Below are 19997 nucleotides of genomic sequence, written 5' to 3'. Positions count from 1 at the left end.
GTCACTGGGATTCAGGGTAAAGACTAGCATGTCCACCTTTCTTTAAGGATACTTCTTACTTAGCACAGTGCTTCTGTCTATACACTGTCCATGATAACTTAGCCATATGTAGCTGCAAAGGAGTCTGGAAAGACACCCAGTAGCTGAAAACTAGTGGTTCATTAAATGGAAATTAAGGACGGTTGTTCGGAGGATAATGTGTGTGTCTCTGTTATTGTTGCTGTTGTTACTTTGTTTCTCTCCGATTTAAGAAGTTCAGGATGGGAAAGAGAAGAATATTTCTGAAAGCTTTCCCCAGGGGAGGGAACCCTTGAACTGAGTCTCAGGGGAAGGAGGGGACTGGAGTGGAGAATCGGAAATCTATAAGTAATAAATGCAGTGTTTGCTTTGGAGCTCACTGGCCCGAGGGAGGAGAGCAGCTACTCGTGGTAGATTTCTCTGTTGCAGATCAAGGGATTAAGAGGACCACCAGACAATGTACCCAGTGTGGGAGCTACTTTGTCTAACCACATACATCTTGCTGCTAATGTCTGGATCATCACATGAAGCCGACAGGAGTGAAACATAATTAGAAAATAGATCCATCACCACGCTGTCAATCTACATTAAATAGGATAATCGCTTGTTAAATGAGAAAAGATATCCAGAAGGTTAACTAATCTTGGATTCTGATTATGATAAGTAGTGCATGTAAGACAGTCATCCCTGAGACCACTTATACACACGCCCACTTACTAACAGGTATCATCGCAGCATAACGTCCTGCATAAAATCATGAAATGATTCGTTCGGGAGCACACAGGATGGGAAAGAGAAGAATATTTCTGAAGGCTTTCCCCAGGGGAGGGAACCCTTGAACTGAGTCTCAGGGGAAGGAGGGGACTGGAGTGGAGGACTCCCTGTGATAGCCTGATAGCAGCGTCACTGTCACTGTGTCACCTTACTCACAGAATCGCCAGGCGCGCTTCCCAGAACGTGGCCACAGGGTGGACTTGATCTTCCAGTCACACCGAGATCCAGGTTTCTCTCATCAGCTCCGTATTTTGCAGACGAGAAAAGGAAGCAGGAGAAGCTCAATAATTTGCTCCGAGTTGGTGACGAAAGGACAAGGAAGTGTGGACAGGAAGTCAAACTGGTCACGAAAAGGAAAGGAGCGCGGGGTAGACCTCCAGGTCCACAACTAACCTGAGCTGGATCCTTGCGAAAATCACTCCATCCCTGCTCCTCAGCAATCCACTGTTCCTATGACTGAGTGAGGAGCTAGCTGTGTGTGTAGGATAGTTAGTCTGAGCTAGCTCAGGGCGAGTAAGCGCTCACTAGTTAAAGGTTTAACAAGGCTAAACCATTGGTTGCCAATACTACCCGGTATCTGATACTTAACCAAACACCTCGAGCGGAAGACTGAAAGCTATTTATGACACGGCATTACATTCTCCCGTTCTTCCACCCATTTGCCCCAATCCCCTCGAGGTCTGTCTCTGTGTGTTGTCAAGGATGAGCTGCTTTGTATGGCCATCTGCCACCGCGCTGTGCGACAGCGAATGACATCCTCCCGAAAATGTTTACAAATGCTTCTTACATTGCTGCAGTATATTTTTTCACTAAGCCGAGGCCTCTCCATTGAAAAATTATTTTAATCATCGCCAACTGAATTATACAAGAAGAAAGCATGGAGGGATAGCACTTAGAGGCTCAATGTACATTAATTGCCTCGGCTAATGAAAGAAACATGACTTAGCTGATGCACACAACATGAATCCTAAGATGCACGGACAATTGAGCGTGGTAATAAAACAAGTATTAGAGTGTTAAATCCAAAACCCTCATTACGCCGCATGCAGCAAAACCGACCCCGTACCTGCTGTTCTGAAAGCATTTCCTCCTCTTGACACTGAAAGTTAATTATAGAACCAGGCATCGAGTTGTGTCACGTGACATGTGGTTGGGGACCTTCAAAAAACCCTGCAATATTATATCAGATAACTTTTGTTTTTTTGTTTTTTAGCTTATAAAAGAAGTACATTGGTCAAGCTGATATTCAGTTTGCCTTGATATTCCATAGGCAATTTTAATTAAAATATGAATTATTTATACACACACACACTTTATTTCACTTACTCTGGATCTTGCTTTGTCTCTCTTGGCTCTGTAAACTAGTGAATTATTAACTCAAGGGTAATTTGTGTCTCTGCGCTTAAGAGGGTATGCATTGATTTCTTTGTCTTTTCACTTTATGAACCCTGAAGTAAAGATGGTAAAGTCATGATGTTTAAGAGATACGAAGCAGAGTCTTGCTTTGAGTGCTGGGCTAGAGTCTCAGAACACAGAGATGACAGGGAAAGGAGGGACAGGCAAAGCTGTAGTCTTCCCTCCAGAAAGCAGAAGCAGGACCCTTTCAGAGACAGGACCACACTGTGAGTGTAATGCATTGTAAGCCCCACCCCTGCCCCTCGTAGACACACTGAGGGCATGGGTGGCAAGAAGAGAATAAAAAATTGCTTATTCTAGAGTATGGCTAGAATATTGTCTCTAGAATTGTCCCATGTCTAGAATAAAGCATTTGGCTTATTCCAAGGTAATTGCCTTTCTAGATGAAAAAAAATTCTGTCTTTTCTAGAAAATAGACATGGAAGGCTAATTTGTGTGCTGGTGCATGTGTGAATGTGTGTGTTCTTACATATGTGTGTGTACCAGCATGTGCTGAGCAGCTGGCAACCTTGGCTATCACTGTCAGGGGCCATCCACTTTGTTTTGAAACAGGGTCTCTCATTGACCTAGAGCCCAGAAGTAGGCAGGGCTGGCTGGCCAAGGAGTCCCAGGAAGCTACCTGTCTTTGCCTCCCCAGCACTGGGATCACAAGCATTCTTCATGTTTCCTCCTCCTCCTCCTCCTTTGATTTATTTATTATTATATCTAAGTACACTGTTGCTGTCTTCAGACACACCAGAAGAGGGCATCAGATCTAATTATGGATGGTTGTAAGCCACCATGTGGGGCATCAGATCTCATTATGGATGGTTGTGAGCCACCATGTGGTTGCTGGGATTTGAACTCAGGACCTTCGGAAGAGCAGTCAGTGTTCTTAACTACTGAGCCATCTCTCCAGCCGACCATGTTTCTTTTTAAAGTGGGTTTTAAGGGGTCAGATTCAGATCCTCGTGCTTGCAAGGTAAGTAATTACTTTACTTGGTGAGCTCCAATTGCAGTTCTCTCTCTCTCTCTCTCTGACTCTCTCTCTTACTTTATACACCATGTAATTAATTATTCCCCACTAAATCCTGATGATGTATACATGCAAATAAATTGCTTTTGTTTGTTTCCCAGATCTATAAATTGACAATTTTCACACAACTATCATAAAAGTTCAGATTAAAGTAAGTCTTTTAATTCTTTTGATAAGGTTGGTCAAACTGTTCTCTATGTGGTTGGAGAGACAGTTTAGTGTTTGAGAGCTCTTGCTTCAATTTTAGAAGAATGGGAGTTCAGTACTTCAGTGGAGGCCACGTGTGGTGAATTAAAACAGCATACCTACTTTTAAATATAAAAACCTAGCATGTGTATAGTGTTTTTGCCGATTTTATTTTATTTTCCTATTTTTTGGGTCCAGTCTGTTTAAAGGTACTACTGGAAAGCTAAGTCAGCAGAGGCCATTCTTCAACAGATGTTATGAGTCAAAACTCCAGAATCCCAGTGATTGATATTTTGGGTGTTTTACATAGAGGTTGGTTAGAGGGAATGAATGAATGAAGAGATTGAGTCAAGGAACAGGACATGGCTTCATCCCACCCAACACATACCCAGGCTCCCTGCAGCCCAGCTTGTGCCAGGAAGCCTTTAACACAACCTTCAGATGCATTCCAGCAAGATTTCCAACATCTTCTGTAGGCCTGGTGCACCTGTAGTTCTTGCTTTCCAAGAAACCAATATAAAGCCTGGCAAGAGGCGTTGATCTTTCCAGATTAAACCGTTTTATTCATTATTTGTCATTCAGCCTTTCCCCAGATCTCAGCCTTAATCAACTCGAAGCTTGATCAGGGAGGCAGAAGGGAAAAAAAAGCCAATATAAGTCCAGAAAGATAAATGTGACCATAGGGTGAGATTAGCGTGTTCGGAAGAATGAGTCCGAGAATCTCAGTTATCATGAGGCATGGGGATGTGTGTCAGAGCTGAGACCTAAGCAGGAAGGAAGCTGGAGATGAGTTGACCAAAGTGTGTGTGTGTGTGTGTGTGTGTGTGTGTGTGCATGTATTTGTGTGTGTGTTTGTGTATGTGTATGTTTGTGTGTATATGTGTGTTTGGACATGTGTGTATGTGTGTGGGCTTTCGTGTGTGCTTGTGAGTGCATGAGTGTTTGTGTGTGTGCATGTGTATGTGTTTGTGCATGTGTGTATGTGTGTGTGTTTGTGAGTGCATGGGTGTTGGTGTGTGTGTTTGTGGGTACATGAGTGTTTGTGTGTGTTTGTGTGTGTGTGTGTGTACTGAGAAGTCAAAGAGCCATGAAGCTGGGGTAGAAGGATGGTGGGAAATGTGGATAAGAGTCTAGAAGTTTAAAGAATTTTCAAGATCCATTTTCAGGTCTCTGGAGGCATAGACTATAATAGATTGAGTAAATGACCAAGAATAATGGCTTCTTGGAAAGACTGCTTTAGCGTTTTCAGTTTTTAAGTATCCTTCGCAGTTTCACATGTGTATGTCATAGACTCAGACCCTATCTCCTCCATTATCCTCTCTTGTCTCCTCCCCCCATTGCCTGAACCCCTTCTTTCTTTTGGAGGACAAGGATGGATTGTCCAGCTGATTGTGTAAGCCATCCATGCTTCAGGCTGTCTCTAGAGAGATTAAAACTCCTCTCCTCCAGCAACAAGACCCCATGATCTAGGGTTTTATTTTCATTGGGAGGGAAAGGAGAGGAGGGGGTTTCTCCTGGGCTCTTTAGAATGGGTTGCTTACTGTACACTTTTACTTTGATAAACATTTACATATATAGCAGAGCAACAAGAGCAGTTTGAGAAATTACCTAAGATTTCACCCAGATTCACCAATAATTATTACCTCTTACGCATTTGCAATTGTTCTCTCTCTCTCTCTCTCTCTCTCTCTCTTTCTCTTTCTCTCTCTCTCTCTGTAACTTTGAGATTCATAGTTTTATATGTTTTGGTTCATAATCTGAAGGAATCTCAACCTCATCTCTCACCCTAAGATGACTGGCATCTGACACAGAACAAGTCATCAATGGTCCAAGTCTTCATGGGTTTTCTTTCCCAGGGTAGGACCCGAGTCAGACTCATAGGTCACACTTCCTCATCGCTGTAACTTTAAAAACCACCTCTTTTTAACCAGATCTTTGACTCTCCTTTGTCCTCTTGACCTTGACCCTCAAGCCAGTTTTCCTGTTGAACATTCCTTACTTTGGGGTTATCAAATGTTTCCTTATGGTTACACCAGTGCTGTAAGAAGACTGGAGATTGAGTTGTGTCCCCTTGATGTACTATGGGAGGTGAAGCCATATGGGTTTGTCCCCATGTGGGTTGCAAGTTTAGTTAACACTGTTTACCTGTAGAGGGTTTACCAGCTTCCATCATTGTCACAGCAGCAAATTTCCCTTTGTAATCAACAAGCATTTTCTGGGAGATACTTCCAGACTAAGTGAACAAAACTTTCCTTATCCCATGTTCATTCTGTACCATGGGCATCCACAGATGACTTTCTAATCCATCTTTGCATTTGCATTCTTACTCTTCATCTATATAACTCCTAGGAAGACTGTTTGGCTTCTCCCATTCATCCACTCATTTGCTTATATCAATGTGGCTCATGGGTTTGTTAGAGAATCCGGGTACCAGTTTCCCATGTCATCATTTCTTGTGTGGTTTCAACTGTCTATCACATCTAATCTTCAACACTGAGAATGCTCATCCAGAATGTTTGCATATTTAGAAGCAGGAAGAAACAAGCTGGTTTTTAAAGCAGGGTTTGGTAGGGCGAGGGACAATCTTGAAGAAGAATCTGTGGAGACAGATGGAGACAGGTCTGAACCTGAGTCATTTCTACCAAGTAACAACTGCTGTTAACCTACTGTTGTTTCCAAGTGGTGGAAATGAGAAGAGGTTACAGTTGTTGGTTCTACATGGGAGTTGGGGAGTTGGGGAGTTGGGGAGTTGGGGTTTCATTTATTATTATTATGTGGGTGTGCGCACACAGCATGCAGACATGAGAATGTTCCTGTGCATGCAAGTGTGTGAGCATGTCTCTTGTACATGTGGGTGTGTGAGTGTCTCTATATATGCAAGTGTGTATACAATGCGCAGATGTGTGAGTATTTCTATAGATATTGATATGTGAGTGTTCCTGTATATACATGTCTTAGTTAGGGTTTCATTCCTGTGAAGAGACACCATGACCATGACAATTCTTATTTTTTTTTTTTATTTATGGTGAAAAAAAGTGTATATTTAGAATTAGCCATCTGGACTCAGTTTAGATGATCCCAATCTTGTTGGCAACATCTAGGGCATCATAATCAGGAGCCAAGCGAACATACGCCTTCTTCTCTCCGTCGGGCCTTATCAGGGTATTGACTTTGGCCACATCAATGTCATAGAGTTTCTTGACAGCCTGTTTGATCTGATGCTTGTTGGCCTTGACATCCACAATGAACACAAGAGTGTTGTTGTCCTCTATTTTCTTCATGGCTGACTCAGTGGTCAGTGGGAATTTGATGATAGCATAGTGGTCAAGCTTGTTTCTCCTGGGCGCACTCTTCCGAGGATATTTTGGCTGCCTCCGGAGCCGCAGGGTCTTGGGCTGCCGGAAGGTGGGTGACGTTCGGATCTTCTTCTTTTTGTGGCTGTGGACGCCTTTCAGCACTGCCTTCTTAGCTTTCAAGGCCTTCGCTTTGGCTTCGGCTTTGGGAGGGGCAGGAGCTTCCTTCTTCGCTTTCGGCGCCATCTTGGCGAAAAGGACAACTCTTATAAAGGCAACCATTTAATGTGGCTGGCTTCTAGTTCAGAGGTTCAGTCTACTATCATCATAGCAGTTAGCATGGTGATGTCCAGGCAGGTATGGTGCTGGAAAAGAAGCTGAGAGTTCTGCATCTTGATTTAAAGGTGACCAGGAGAGACAGACTTTCTCAGACAGATAGGAGAAAGCTCTTTTCTGTATTGGATAGAGCCTGAGCATAGGAGAAAACCTCCAAAGTCCACCCCCACAGTGACACACTTCCTCCAACAAGACCACACCTTGTAATAGTGCCACTCCTTCAGGGCCAAGCATGTTCAATCCACCACAATGCCAGTGTGTGAATAGTATGTCCCCATACACATGGGTGCATGCACACACTGGTGGAGGCCAGGAGTCAGCTTTGGAATAGCTCCTCAAGAGATGGAGATGTTCATCCTGATTTTTGAAATAGGGTCCTTCCCTGGGACTTGGGATTTGGTAATAAGGCTAAACTGTCTGACCACAGAGCTCTGGGGCCCTCCAGTTTCTACCTTTGCAGTGTTGGGATTACTAGTACACAACACTGCGCCTGGCTCTTTTTGTGTGTTCAGGAGATCAAAGCCAGGTTCTCCTGCCTGTGTGGCAAGCATTTTACCCAGAAACCCATCTCCCCAACCAGGATTAAGGATTTTATAGTCACATACGACTTCCCATTTTCTCTGGGACGCAGGCCTTCAGCTCTGCTGTCTTCTGGAAGATGAGGAGCCCACAGCCGACATTTTGCCCTCGGTTTGGAGGGACTGAAGATTAAGCTCTTATTGTTGCAGCACCATGAGTATCAGGTTTTACAGTCAGGACCTCAGACGTGATGATAAACCCCAGGGCACAGCGCTCTGAAAAAGTCCTTTCTCAAGAAGTTTTCTGAGCAGTCCAGCTGCTGGGTTAGATGGTAAAGCACTTTCCAGGCACCATGGCTGAGCTCCTGCTTAGGGATCATGAGGAACCTCCCCGCTTGCCTGCATCTGCTGTAAATGTCTCTAATCATGGAAGTCCTGGAAAGGGTAAAGTTGAGAAGGACTTTGTAGACTGAGCTGCCTTTTCTTTCCCGTGGTCACTTAGAGATGGCTATGATTGCAGATTCAGGAGGCAGTGTCCCAGGAGATTGCAATTTACTTTGTAGTCCGTGGTAAGAGAAAAAGCATTTGAAAGTATGGGGGCCCCAGAATGCTTCCCCACCGGACCATTGGCTACTTGCTTCTTATCTTTGAAGAAGGTACAGGCAGTATTGGATGAGCCAATTCTCTACACTTTGGGGCCTAATACATCAGCAGCGGAGAAAAGCTTCCCTCTTTGAAGGGAACAGTAATTGCAGAAAATAATGCTTTGTCTCAAACTAGCCCCAAGGTTGCTCTCAGAAAGTCATAGAACTCAGAGGAGAGGTGTCAAGACCCGGGTCGGCTGGAAGAACACTTCTAAGGAGACCGAGTCAAATTTAGATCTGAGGGGAAGAGTTCTCCTTTCATCTAGAAAGACATGGGGTTAGCTCCTGAGACAAATATTTTGGTGAAGCATATCTGTGGCGATTGTTGTTGTTGTTATTGTCCATCTGAGAGGTTTTTGCGCAGGAAGAATCCATAAGTCAGATGTTTGACATTCCTTGTTCCCACCCTATGATCTCCTCACGTTCCCCACAGAGTCACCAGCATCCATGTACCTGTCTCTTTCTGTGAGACTTTTGTAATACAATCCTCCCAACAATGCAACAGAAACACGGCTGTGCCTTGGAAAGACCACGCAGCCAGCCAGTCATCTTCCATATCACCCTAAGTGATGAGTATGGCTTTATAAAGTGGGTTATATTAACACCATACTCTTTCTTTCAAAATTAAATTCAGACCCAAATCAGCTTCGGGCGGCCAGCTGGCAGGAGCGTTACTCTCAGTCTTTATGTAGCTGCTCCTGACCCTGTTTGGAACTAATAGAGAAATGAACATCAGGCTAAGCACATAGGGCCACTTGGTGTTGGCAGATCTGGGTTCCTCTGCCTTGCTTGCCCCTGGAGGGGCTGCTGGCCACACAGCCAGAACCTCTCTCCACTGAGATCCTTCTCTGGAAGGCTCACGTTGAGTCTATTCTATTCTGGGCACAGAGGGAATTCTCTCTCCATTTCTTGATGTTTTCTTCTCTCATTTTGCTCTTTACAAATGTATTTATTTTTGCCAGGGTTGGTGGAATATGCCTTTAATCTAAGTACTTGGGAGGCAGAGGCAGGCAGTTCTCTCAAAGAGTTTGAGGCCAGCCTGGTCTTTAAGGTGAGTTCCTGAATAGCTAGAGTTACACAGAGAAACCCTGTCTCAAAAAATCTTTTATTTTTATAGATGGATATGAAAGTGTTTGTGAGGGGTATGTTCTCATGTGTGCAGTACCGTTAGGAACCAGAGGATGGCATCTGATCCCCTGGAACTAGAGTTGCAGGTGACTGAGAGAGCCCCCCTCCCCCAACTCCCCAAAATGGATGCTGGGAACTGAACTTGGATGTTTTGTAATGTGGTGCATATTCTTAGCAGTTGCGGCATCTCTCTTACCTGTCTCCTTTTGATTCCCGAGTGATGCTTGCAAACTCTCTTTTCCATTGTTTAGTAGCACTTTAGATTTAGGAAAAATGGGAGGTGTGTTCTTAAGCTACTCAGCAGTGATATTTACAACTTAGATTAATAAAAACTGTCAATACAAATATGCCATATGCAGTGTTTGGAACATCATTATACACACACACACACACACACACAAATATTTCAAAGTTTTTCTCCCTTTTTCTACTTAACATTGAACTAAGGGCCTCCTGGGAAGGTGGCCCTACCACTGAGCTATACTCCCCGGCCATTTCGGTCCTTTTCATTCTGAGGCACAGTCTCACTCATCTGCTTAGGCAAAATGTGAACTGGTGATTCCTCTGCCTCAGCCCATGTAAATGTTGAAGACACAGATTTGTGCTACACAGGTCCAGATAACTAACTGTTTATCTAAAATTTATATTTAACCAGGCAATCAGTATTTCACCTGGAAACCTCCCTCTAAGGCAGAGGTTCTCAACCTTTCCCATGCTGTGACCTCTTAATACAGCTCCTCATGCTGTGCTGGGCCTCCTCCCCCCACCACCATAAAATTACTTCATTGCTAGTTCATAACTGTAACCTTGTTACTGTGACAAATCACAATATAAATATCTGATATGTGGGAGATCTGATATGTGACCTCCAAAGAGGTCAAGACCCACAGGTTGAGAACCACAGCTCTAAGGTATTCTGGTTTAGAAAAAACCCAGGAGTGGAAGTTGTGGGTGAACCTGGGGCTTTTGTGTGACAGTATTGATGGAGGTAGAGTAATGTTTCCAGACACAGAGAGGAGTGAGAGGGAACCAGAGGAGAACATCTGTGTCAATAAGACTGTTCTCAGACAGTCAGCCTCGTCACCACTCAGATTCCAGGTTCTGAGAAGCTACGCATGTCACCAGGGAGGGGATTGCTGAGGACCTTTCCCTGACTAGAGTTTAAGATGAGAAGCTGGACCTAGGAGAGAGTGGAAGTCTGCAGGCTGAGCCAGGGAGTAGAAGATGTGAAGACACGTGGGAATGTTGCCCTTCATGTCACAAGTTGTGTCACTCAGGCACACACTCATATATGTGCCCACCTACTCCCACATATCACACACATGCACACATGTGTACAATGCACACAACACACATGCATGTATGTGTACACATGTGCACACTCATGCCCACATGCCATGCTGTACATGTATATATGCATATATGTATATATGCATGCATATAGGGTGCTGTGGGTTGAAGATACTATGTGTATTGCTGGCACTATATAATAAAATTTTGACACTCTCCCAAGATAATTTAGATTCCGAATTGAGTGCGATTCTTCAGCCAACTGTGAGCTTGCTGCCTAAAAAACATTGCTGGGGTTGAAAAGAATATAGTTTAGAAGGCACTTGTTTTCTGTTTTAATGTGTGTATGTGTGTGAATTCATATGTGCACATACATATGCCTTTCTCTCTTTGAATCACATATGACTCCTCGTAGAGTAAATGTGTGTGCACATGTGTATACATATATGTGTACACATATATGAGCATGTCCTACATATCTTCCACACAACTGTCTTTGACAAATACACTCCATTCCTGGGTGATACCCAGAGCTGGTAGGTGTGGCTGACAAAGATGAATGTGGGGGTGGGGGGGCTGCTAAATATGTGCCTGCCAAGGGCTGAGGATTCTTTCCTGAAAATTCTGCTCATTCAGCATTTTATCCACTTCACAAATGAGAGAGGGGGTTAAATAGCTTCCCCTGGGTCACCTTTAACCTCCAAGTGATCAAGCTGGAATGCCCAACTGGGACGTTCGCAGACCTTCAAAGCAGTATCAAATGTAAGCAATTAGTGTAAAACACATTCTCAGATTGCATAGATGGATGAATAAATATCATGTAAGGACTTTATTGGTTAATTCTCTATTGTGGTAAACACCATAATCAAGGCAGCTCACAAAGGGGTTTGTTTGGGTTGGGGCAGAAGCTGGGAGCTCACAGTTTGAAATGCAAACAGGAAACAGAGAGGACAAGTCTTTCAACTCCCAAAGCTTGCCTCCAGTGACTGAGACTGACAGAGCCACATCTCTCAAACCTCCCAAACACAGCCATCAATTGGGAGCCAAGTCTTTGAATGCTCAGGTCTATGGGGATGTTACTCATTTAATCCACCACAAACAGATGGAGAACAACAGATGCAAAATGAACCAGGATCTGTTCACATAACTTTTTTTGCAACCCCCTTTTAATATGGGTTCAACCTCTCCTCTAGCCCATCACTCAGCCAAGGTAGTGGAAGAGAAAAGTTATTAGGATATGGGGGAAGTGGACCTGTTCAGCAACAGTTCTTTGGGGGCGAGCTCTATCTTCTTTGACAGCAGATCAGTCCTGTAGCAAACAACAAATACAAATCAGCAGAGGCAGACCAGTCCTCTAGGCAGGCAGACACCAGGTGCGAACCATCAGTGTAGTTCAATCCTGAAGAAACCATAAGGGTCGCTAATCCCCCTGAGGTAAGGCCACTGAAGTGCCAAGCTGCTTCAGGAACTGCAGTTCTTGGGCGAGCCTCTCTCAATGGCAGGCATTACCACATGTTGAGGTCAACAACGCTAAGCAAGGCGAACCAATACATGCCTGTCTTTAGGGAAGAACAGTGAGGTTGAGCAATCCAAATCAATGCTCAGTGCTGTTTTCCCACTCTCTGTGGGGGTCATATTTATACTCCTTCATCAAGTGTCCTTTCATGTATCTGCTATACCAAACATCCTTTCACCTGTGTCTGCTTCAGGAAAACATTCTTTCACATGGCTGCTTTAGCCAGACATCCTTTACCACCTGTGTGCCCCAGCAAAACATCATTTAACAGAATTGACTTTCCAAAGAAACTAGAAGTTTCCACTACAGGATCCAGCATCCAGGTTATTTATACATTCATCTATACAATCTTATAATGTGCATTTTTTTCAGATGATAGATATAGATACATGATATATCTATACATCTATAGGAGTATGAATATAACTCCACAGACCGTGAGAGAGGAGCACTGAGCAATGGTTTTGTTTGCTTCACCTTGTTATTCTTCGCTAACTACACTCATGTATTGGTTCACTTTGTATAGTATTGTTGAGCTCAACTTGTGATAATGTTGCCATTGAGAGAAACTTGCCCAAGAACTGCCAATGAGGTGATGTTCCTGTGGTAGCTTGCCTCAGGCAGATGGGTGAGCCTGCAGTTTCTTCAGGATTTATCTATCTATCTATCTATCTATCTATCTATCTATCTATCTATCTATCTATCATCTGTCTGTCTATCTATCTATACACATATATGTATATATGTATGATTGACAGTATAGATAAAGTGAGCTTCCCGCCCACTGTATGCTCTGCTTTATGGAGTTTCTTCCCTTCTTTCTTTCCCATGGGTTTCCAGCCCAGACCGTCATGGTGCGAGGAGAGGCAGCTTATCCCCAGCATGTTCACAAGCTGCTGGCTCAGGCTTAGCAGCAATCTCTCTCCCTTTTTCTCTCTGCTTGTAGCTATGGAGACACTCCATCAGGGTGCTCGAGCACATGAGACAGCCATGCTTTCCCCCAAATGCATCTTGGGTTTCAGAGAACAGGCACTTGTGTCCATCTTATTTAGCAACTCCTGTAAACCCACTAGTGTTAAGATGACTTCTCATATTAAATGACCTCATTCAAAACCATACATTTTTTTCCTTCTGGGAGGTGGCACTTGTTTGAGTCTGGTGTCCAATACACCTCTGAATGTCTTCCTCCACTGCCTCAGGGAGGGGTTCAACAGCTCTGAATGAGGTCATAAAGATGCAATTATTCTTCTTCATAGAGCCCACTCTGCCAGGCTCATTTACAAAGTCACTCAGCCATGACTTGGCCACTTACATAACTCTATTGCCTAGACGTATTTCTTGCTCCAGCTGTTTGCCCCCAAGAACCACAGTCATGTTACAGAGAAGTACAAATCCAGGTGTGTTCCGCACCAGCAGACTTACAGAGCTGTTTTGTTAGGTGTAAATTATATCTGGTTTTGGGGAGAGAGGGGGGGAGACTGGATGATCTATATTCTATGAAAGAATTTTATAATGAACATTAGCCTCTAGCAATGCCCAGATTCCAGATTTTGCATATCAAAGCTATGTACTTATATAAGATGCAAGTGTTCCAGGGTGTTAACGGTGTTTAGAAAGGAACGTTCCAGAGAGCGGTTCAGGGTGGCCTTTAAACTAGTTAATTTTTCCTTCTCAGGTCTGATAAGAGTCCAGGGTATCTTCCGATGTATCCTAGGGATAAAGATGACATTCTCTGTTCACACATTGCATTTCATTGAGGAGGCTCTCTCTTGCACAGGCTGTTACTGTCTGCCACCTTCCTCATGGCAACAGTTGAGAAAAGCACGGCTGCAGGGATTGGTTAGAGAGGAGACAGTGAGAACAGCACGGCTGCAGGGATTGGTCAGCGGGGAGACAGTGAGAACAGCAAGGCTGCAGGGATTGGTCAGAAGGCCCAACTATCTTCTCTTCAGCAACCATCAACCTTGCTTTAGTTTTCCAGCAAGTCTTCCTCTTAGGCTTTTGGGAGTCACTTCCAAAGCAAAATCAACCTGTAGCCCCGAGACAAGCTGAAGATCCTCCCCAGGATCAGCTCAGTAAGCAGCAAGAGTGTTCCAATCTGACTGCTCAGAGACTTCAAGCTCCCTCCCCTTCTATTAACTGTAGATTCTTTCCTCATACAATACTATCTGGATGGATCCAGTTTCCCCTCCTTCTGCTCCCATTTCGTCTGCACCTTCCCTCTCGTCTGGATCGACCTCCTTTGGGTCTCTCACCAGAAGAGCACAGGCTCCTTAGAGATACCAACCACACATAAGAAAATAAAACAGAAACCATCATGTCAAAAGTTGGACAAGGCAAGCCAACAGACAAAAGAGACCAAGAGACGGCACAAAGATCCCTTACCTGCTCAGGAGTCCCTTAGCAGTACTAGCTGAACGCTCTCTCTCGTGCATATGCAGAGGACCTGGAGTAGACCCATGCAGGCCCTGTTCCTGATGCTTCAGTCTCTGTGGACTCATTTGAGCTTTGCTCAGTTGTTTTAGAAGGTCTTGTTCTCCTGGTGTCCTCTGTTCCTACCCCTACCCCCACCCCATCTCTCTTACTCCCCTCTCCTCTTCTGAGTTCTGAGGGGAGGGATTGATGGAGACATTTCTTTGGGAGCTGTGCATTCCAAGATTGGTTAGTCTGTCTATATGTCTCTTTCTTTGTCTCAGTGTTTCTGTCTCTGTCTCTCTCTCTCTGTATAACGTCTGGCTGTGGTTATCTATATTTTTTCCCATCTGCTGCAGGAGGATTCCTCTATAGCTGAATAAGGCATTGGATTTAAGGATATAGCAGGATATCATTAGAGTCATTTCATTGTTACTTAAAAAAACAAAAACAAACAAACAAACAAAAAAACAGTAGTATTTGGTTTTACCCTAGGTCCAGGTTATCTAGATTCCTATTCTTGGTCACCCAAGCAGTGTCAGGCCTGGGTTTCATCTGATGGAGTGAGTGTGTCTTCCACCAAATTAGACATGGTTGGTCTCTCCCACAAGCTTTGTGCCACCATTGCCCTGGCAGATCTTGGAGGCAAGAACAGAGTGTAGATAGAAGAGTTTGTGCTGTGTTGGTGTTTGCCTTTCTCCTTTGTGAGCCTGTAGAGAACCTTCCCATGTCATAAACACTAGAACACGGCGGTGAGGGTCCTATGTAAGCAGCAGCTCAGCCTCTTCATGTTCAAGAGCCACGTGGTGGTGTCCTCAGCAATGGGCTCACTGTCCATTGGTGACTCCAAGTTCCTCTGCCCCTCATGTCCATGATGGAGAAGGTTAGCAGCAAAGTAACCCTGAGTCCCAGCTTTCTTTATGGTATAGTCCTTTGTCCTTCTGGCTCCTCCCCAACTCTCACAGCTGATCACTTTCTTCAACTAAGCCTGGCAAGCGACTTCCCCAAACATATTTTGATCCCTGTTAGAATGAAGATTAACTACAAGTGGGTTTCTTCCTTCAGAAAGACCATTAGAGTGTGAGGGTCCTGTCCTTCCTCCCTCCTTCCCACTCCCTTTCCTTCCCTTTCTCCCTTGCTCTGCCTCTGTCTTTCTGTCCTCTCCTTTTCCACCTCCCCCATCCTCTTTAATCCTGCAACAGGTCCTTGGTGCTGTGTTGAAGTCAGGGATAGCTCTCAAGGTAGAAATGGGAGCTCAGCAGTAGACGACGCCTCATATGAGGAGGATCTGAAATGCCAAGACTGAAATATCAAAGCTGTGGTGCCGGTTCCTGGTGCCAGCTCTTGCCCTGCAAAAATGACAAGAGTGTCTCTCTCTAACTTCTGGTTTCCCTTCTGGGGAAAGAATTGGGTGTGTTCTCCAAGGTGAAGCTACAAGACAATGTTTCCACAGTTTGATCTGTTGACTTCATTCTCTGAGTTATTTCATACTGTAACATTAAGGTATGGGCATACATACATTGATATGTATAATAATAATAATAATAATAATAATAATAATAGATTACTTAGGAGTATACTTTCAAGTATACACACTGACATTAATATATCTATACCATGTAATTGCTACATAGTTGTGTAAATACATGAATAGATTTATACATAATTCTAAGTTTTGCAAAATGTTTACCATGCTGATGATCCTGGAACAACCTCCTTGAAGACTCCAGTATTTTAGAATGCTGGTCTGCTGGTATTTTAGAAGATAGGGATGGTTTTGTTTTTCAGTTTTTCATTCTTAAAATCTGATCTTTGGGACTGGAGAGATGGCTCAGCGGTTAAGACCACTGACTGCTCTTCTGAAGGTCCTGAGTTCAAATCCCAGCAACCACATGGTGGCTCACAAACATCTATAATGAGATCTGATGCCCTCTTCTTGAGAGTCTGAAGACATCTACAGTGTGCTTACATATGATAAATACATAAATAAATCTTAAAAGTATAAAATCTGATCCTTTAGTGGGTGTCTCTTCCCTTTGCTGCCATTGGTGAGAATTTTTTTGTTTTGTTGTTTCACAATCAATAATAGCTCCTCTCCATGCTGATAATTTGCGACTTTGCTTTTAAAGCCTTTTATTTTGACTTCAGAATTTGTTTCAAATTACTAATTTGAAATCCATAAATCTAAATTTGTGAAATTCCACAGAGTCTTAGAACATGAAATTAAAAAAGAAAACTCAGTTAACATAAAATTTGGTAAGTTTTGTCCACTAAAGGAACAAAGCCATTTTTTTTTTAGGACTTTAGAAACCTGAATTTTTATTTTCATTTTTTAGGAATTGTGGTTAGTCAATGCCAGTATGTCAAAGGTGCACTTTGCCACAGTGACCATAAATATTTCTGTAGAGCCTTAGAAGACCTCACTTCTGTCCAGGCTGGAATACATAGAGATTCCAAACTGGCAGAAGATTGCAAAGTGGAATTTTCCTCTGGTGAGTTTTGCTCTCTCCTGCCTGCCTGCCTCTCCCTTCCCTGAGATAGCTCCCACTACAGTCATGGTGCAACACCGAGCTCCACCAATAGGTGGCGCTGCTCAACACACGATTTATTCAGATGTGAAAACATTCCTGATTTGTGGATTTGAGTTTCTGAAATCTAATGAATTCAACACTGTGTCCTTCCAGAAAGACAGAAATATTCAGCATTAAGTTTCCACATCTGAGGAATCCCAGGATGGTGGGGGCAGGGCCAGGAGGAGGGATAGGGGAAGTGGCGGGGGGAGGGAGGGCTCAGGGTCTGGGTCAGGGTCAGGGTCAGGGTAAGGGTGAATGAGAGGGTCAGTGGAAGGGTCAGGGTTACGGGGAGGGTTAGGGTCAGAGGGGAGCAGGGGAAGAGGCAGGGTCAGGGACAGCTGTGATTAACTGTCTGCTTTTAGGGCCTTGGTGACTCCCCTTAACCACGCCCATCAGATTATTTTCTTGACTCCCCCTCCCCCCCCCCGCCCCCGCTCCAACTTTATTTTATTTTATTTTTTAAAGCTTGATCAGATCCCATCTGTGAGGTCCGCTGTGTGTCCTGTGACCCGGGCATTCAGTAGAGCAGCGACAGAGTTAGACAAAAGGAGGGAATCTAAGGTTCTCCTTGAGGGTTTAAGATCTTGAGTCAATTTTCTTCCTGTTGGTAACAGAGACTTGTGACCCCTGGCTGGAATAAACGTCTCTGAAGGGTTGTTTACATTAACTGCTTATTAATTTGTTTATCCATTTTATTTGTATTTATTTATTTTTTAAAACATGGGAGGTTTGAACCTGTGTTATTCACACAGACCGGGTCACGACCTCTCTATCTTCAGATGCAGTTGTGCTCTGTCCACACCTGTTTTGCCCTGTTCCATCCACACCGCTTCAGCAGGTCTGGTGGTCACCCTGTCAGGGAATTTTGCCGTAAACACTAGATGCCTTATCATCTCCCCTTATGCTAATGTAATCTAAGGTCTAATTTTTAGTGATAGTTGAATAAGAATAAAAGGTACTATTTTCTAATGTCAACTAGCCTGCAGTCAGTGTTCAGCATCCCCTTTCTCTGCAAACATCCTTTCTCTTGAAACATCCTTTCTCTTTCTTTTCCTTTTTTAAAAATTAGATTCAAAAGACACTATGTGTCACCTTTGGTTGCTGAACTTCATCAGACAACACTTTGAAACAGTTTTCTCCTTTCTATACTCCCCCCCCCCCCGTCTTTAAAATATACATGTATATATTAATATGCAAATATAAAAATAAATATACATGTGTAAATATATGTAAACATATAAATATATAATAAAATATATGTTTACAAATATTTTATTTAAAATTGATATCACATGTATGGATGTTTTACCTGTTGTACACCTCTGTACCATGTGCATGTAGTTACTCCTGGGAACCAGAAGAGGGCATCAGATCTCTCCATAACTGGTGTTCTGAATGGTTGTGAGCCAGCCTGTGGGTGCTGGGAATCGAACCCTGATCCTCTTGGAAGAGACATCTGTGATCTTAACCACTGAGCCACCTCTCTAGCCCTTGGCCCCCCCTCCTTTACTTTTAAACATATGCTAAAAGCAATGGCCCTGGAACAGAGCCTTTTGCACTAAGCCATTCTATCCCTGTGAACCCTGACAGACTCTTGTGTTTTCTGTAGTCAGGATTCTCCATCTGGATGCTAAATCATGGTGAAGATAAAAATTTTAAAAATTATTTATTTATGTTGTGTGAGCACCCGTGGAGGCCAAAAGAGGCCAGGACCCCAGGGAGCTGCAAGTCACCCAATGTGGGTGAGTCAGAAACTTAGTCAGGAGAGGCATAGAGGAAGGAGTACACAATTCAAGGAAGACCCTGTACGATTCTTGGGTCAAATGTCAGGGTAAAAGGGTTTGCTTCCATGCGTGATGACCTGAGTTCAATCCCTGGTACCCACACTGAAGAAGGAAAGAACCAACCAACTCCATTGTGGTGGTTTGAATATGCTCCACCTAGGGAGTGGCACTCTTAGGAGATGTGGCCTTGTTGGAGCAGGCATGGCCTGTTGAAGTAGGTGTGGCCTTGTTGGAGTGGGTGTGGCCTGGTTGGAGGAAGTGTGTCACTGTGGGCATGGGCTTTAAGAAAGCTGAGAGCTAAAGAGAGTGAGGAGGGGCCAAGCAGCCCCTTTTATAGTGGGCTGGGCTATCAGGTAACTATGGGGAGGAGCATACCTGGCTATAGTCAGGTAACTGTGGGGTGGAGTCTAGCCAGAATGGCAGGAGCTTGGGACATTGTCTGTATGACTGATATTCACACACCTCTCCTGTGGGGGCTGTGGGGGCAGTAACTTCGACAGGAGCCAGGGGTCCAGGAGGTCTGTCCCATGTAGGTGGAAATCACCACCCATTGGGACCCCCAGGCTTTAAGACCTATGCTCGACAGGAGACCAGGCTGTCTGTGCGCAGCCCACTGCCCCACATGTGGGTACTGGGATGGTGCCCACAGTCCACTTTGATGCCATACGACATGTTTATTTAATTGCCAGTGGAGGGATGGCTTTATCGTTCCACTGTCAGGAGTGTATTTTATAGCATAACGAGTACAAATCAAAAAGCAGCCTATGTTTTAAAAATGTATGGTAATTATGTAAAGCCAACTTCACCCGAATCTCTGCATTTACAAGAGTGTAAATCTCACAAAAGCAGCGCCAGTTTCCACGGGCTTACATGTTTTATGCATCCTGAGTCTCAGCGTGGAAAATAAATTCTGATTCGTCATTCCAGAAAAGCTCAAACTTCCTTTCTGCTCTCTGTATAGGAATTGAGAGCAGAAACCCATCCTTATAATGAGAAAGTAGGTAAATAAAGCAACTGGGGTGAGATGTTTGGGAAGGGGAGTGAGAGGCCTTGTCCTTCCTCAGACAGATGCTGAAGGAGAGTAGCACTTTTTG

At 44.0% G+C, this 19997-nt stretch overlaps 1 pseudogene; it reads right to left on the bottom strand.

The window, feature by feature from the left end:
- Positions 1 to 6421: 6421 nt before the first annotated feature.
- On the bottom strand, positions 6422 to 6959 carry LOC110303832 (large ribosomal subunit protein uL23 pseudogene; annotated as a pseudogene).
- Positions 6960 to 19997: the final 13038 nt, after the last annotated feature.

The sequence above is a fragment of the Mus caroli genome, unplaced genomic scaffold, assembly GCF_978045245.1.
Source record: "Mus caroli unplaced genomic scaffold, Mus_caroli_1 scaffold_9, whole genome shotgun sequence".
In the NCBI taxonomy this organism is placed as follows: domain Eukaryota; kingdom Metazoa; phylum Chordata; class Mammalia; order Rodentia; family Muridae; genus Mus; species Mus caroli.
The sequence above is the reverse complement of the archived record's forward strand: the minus strand, read 5'-3'. Positions and strand labels throughout refer to the sequence as shown.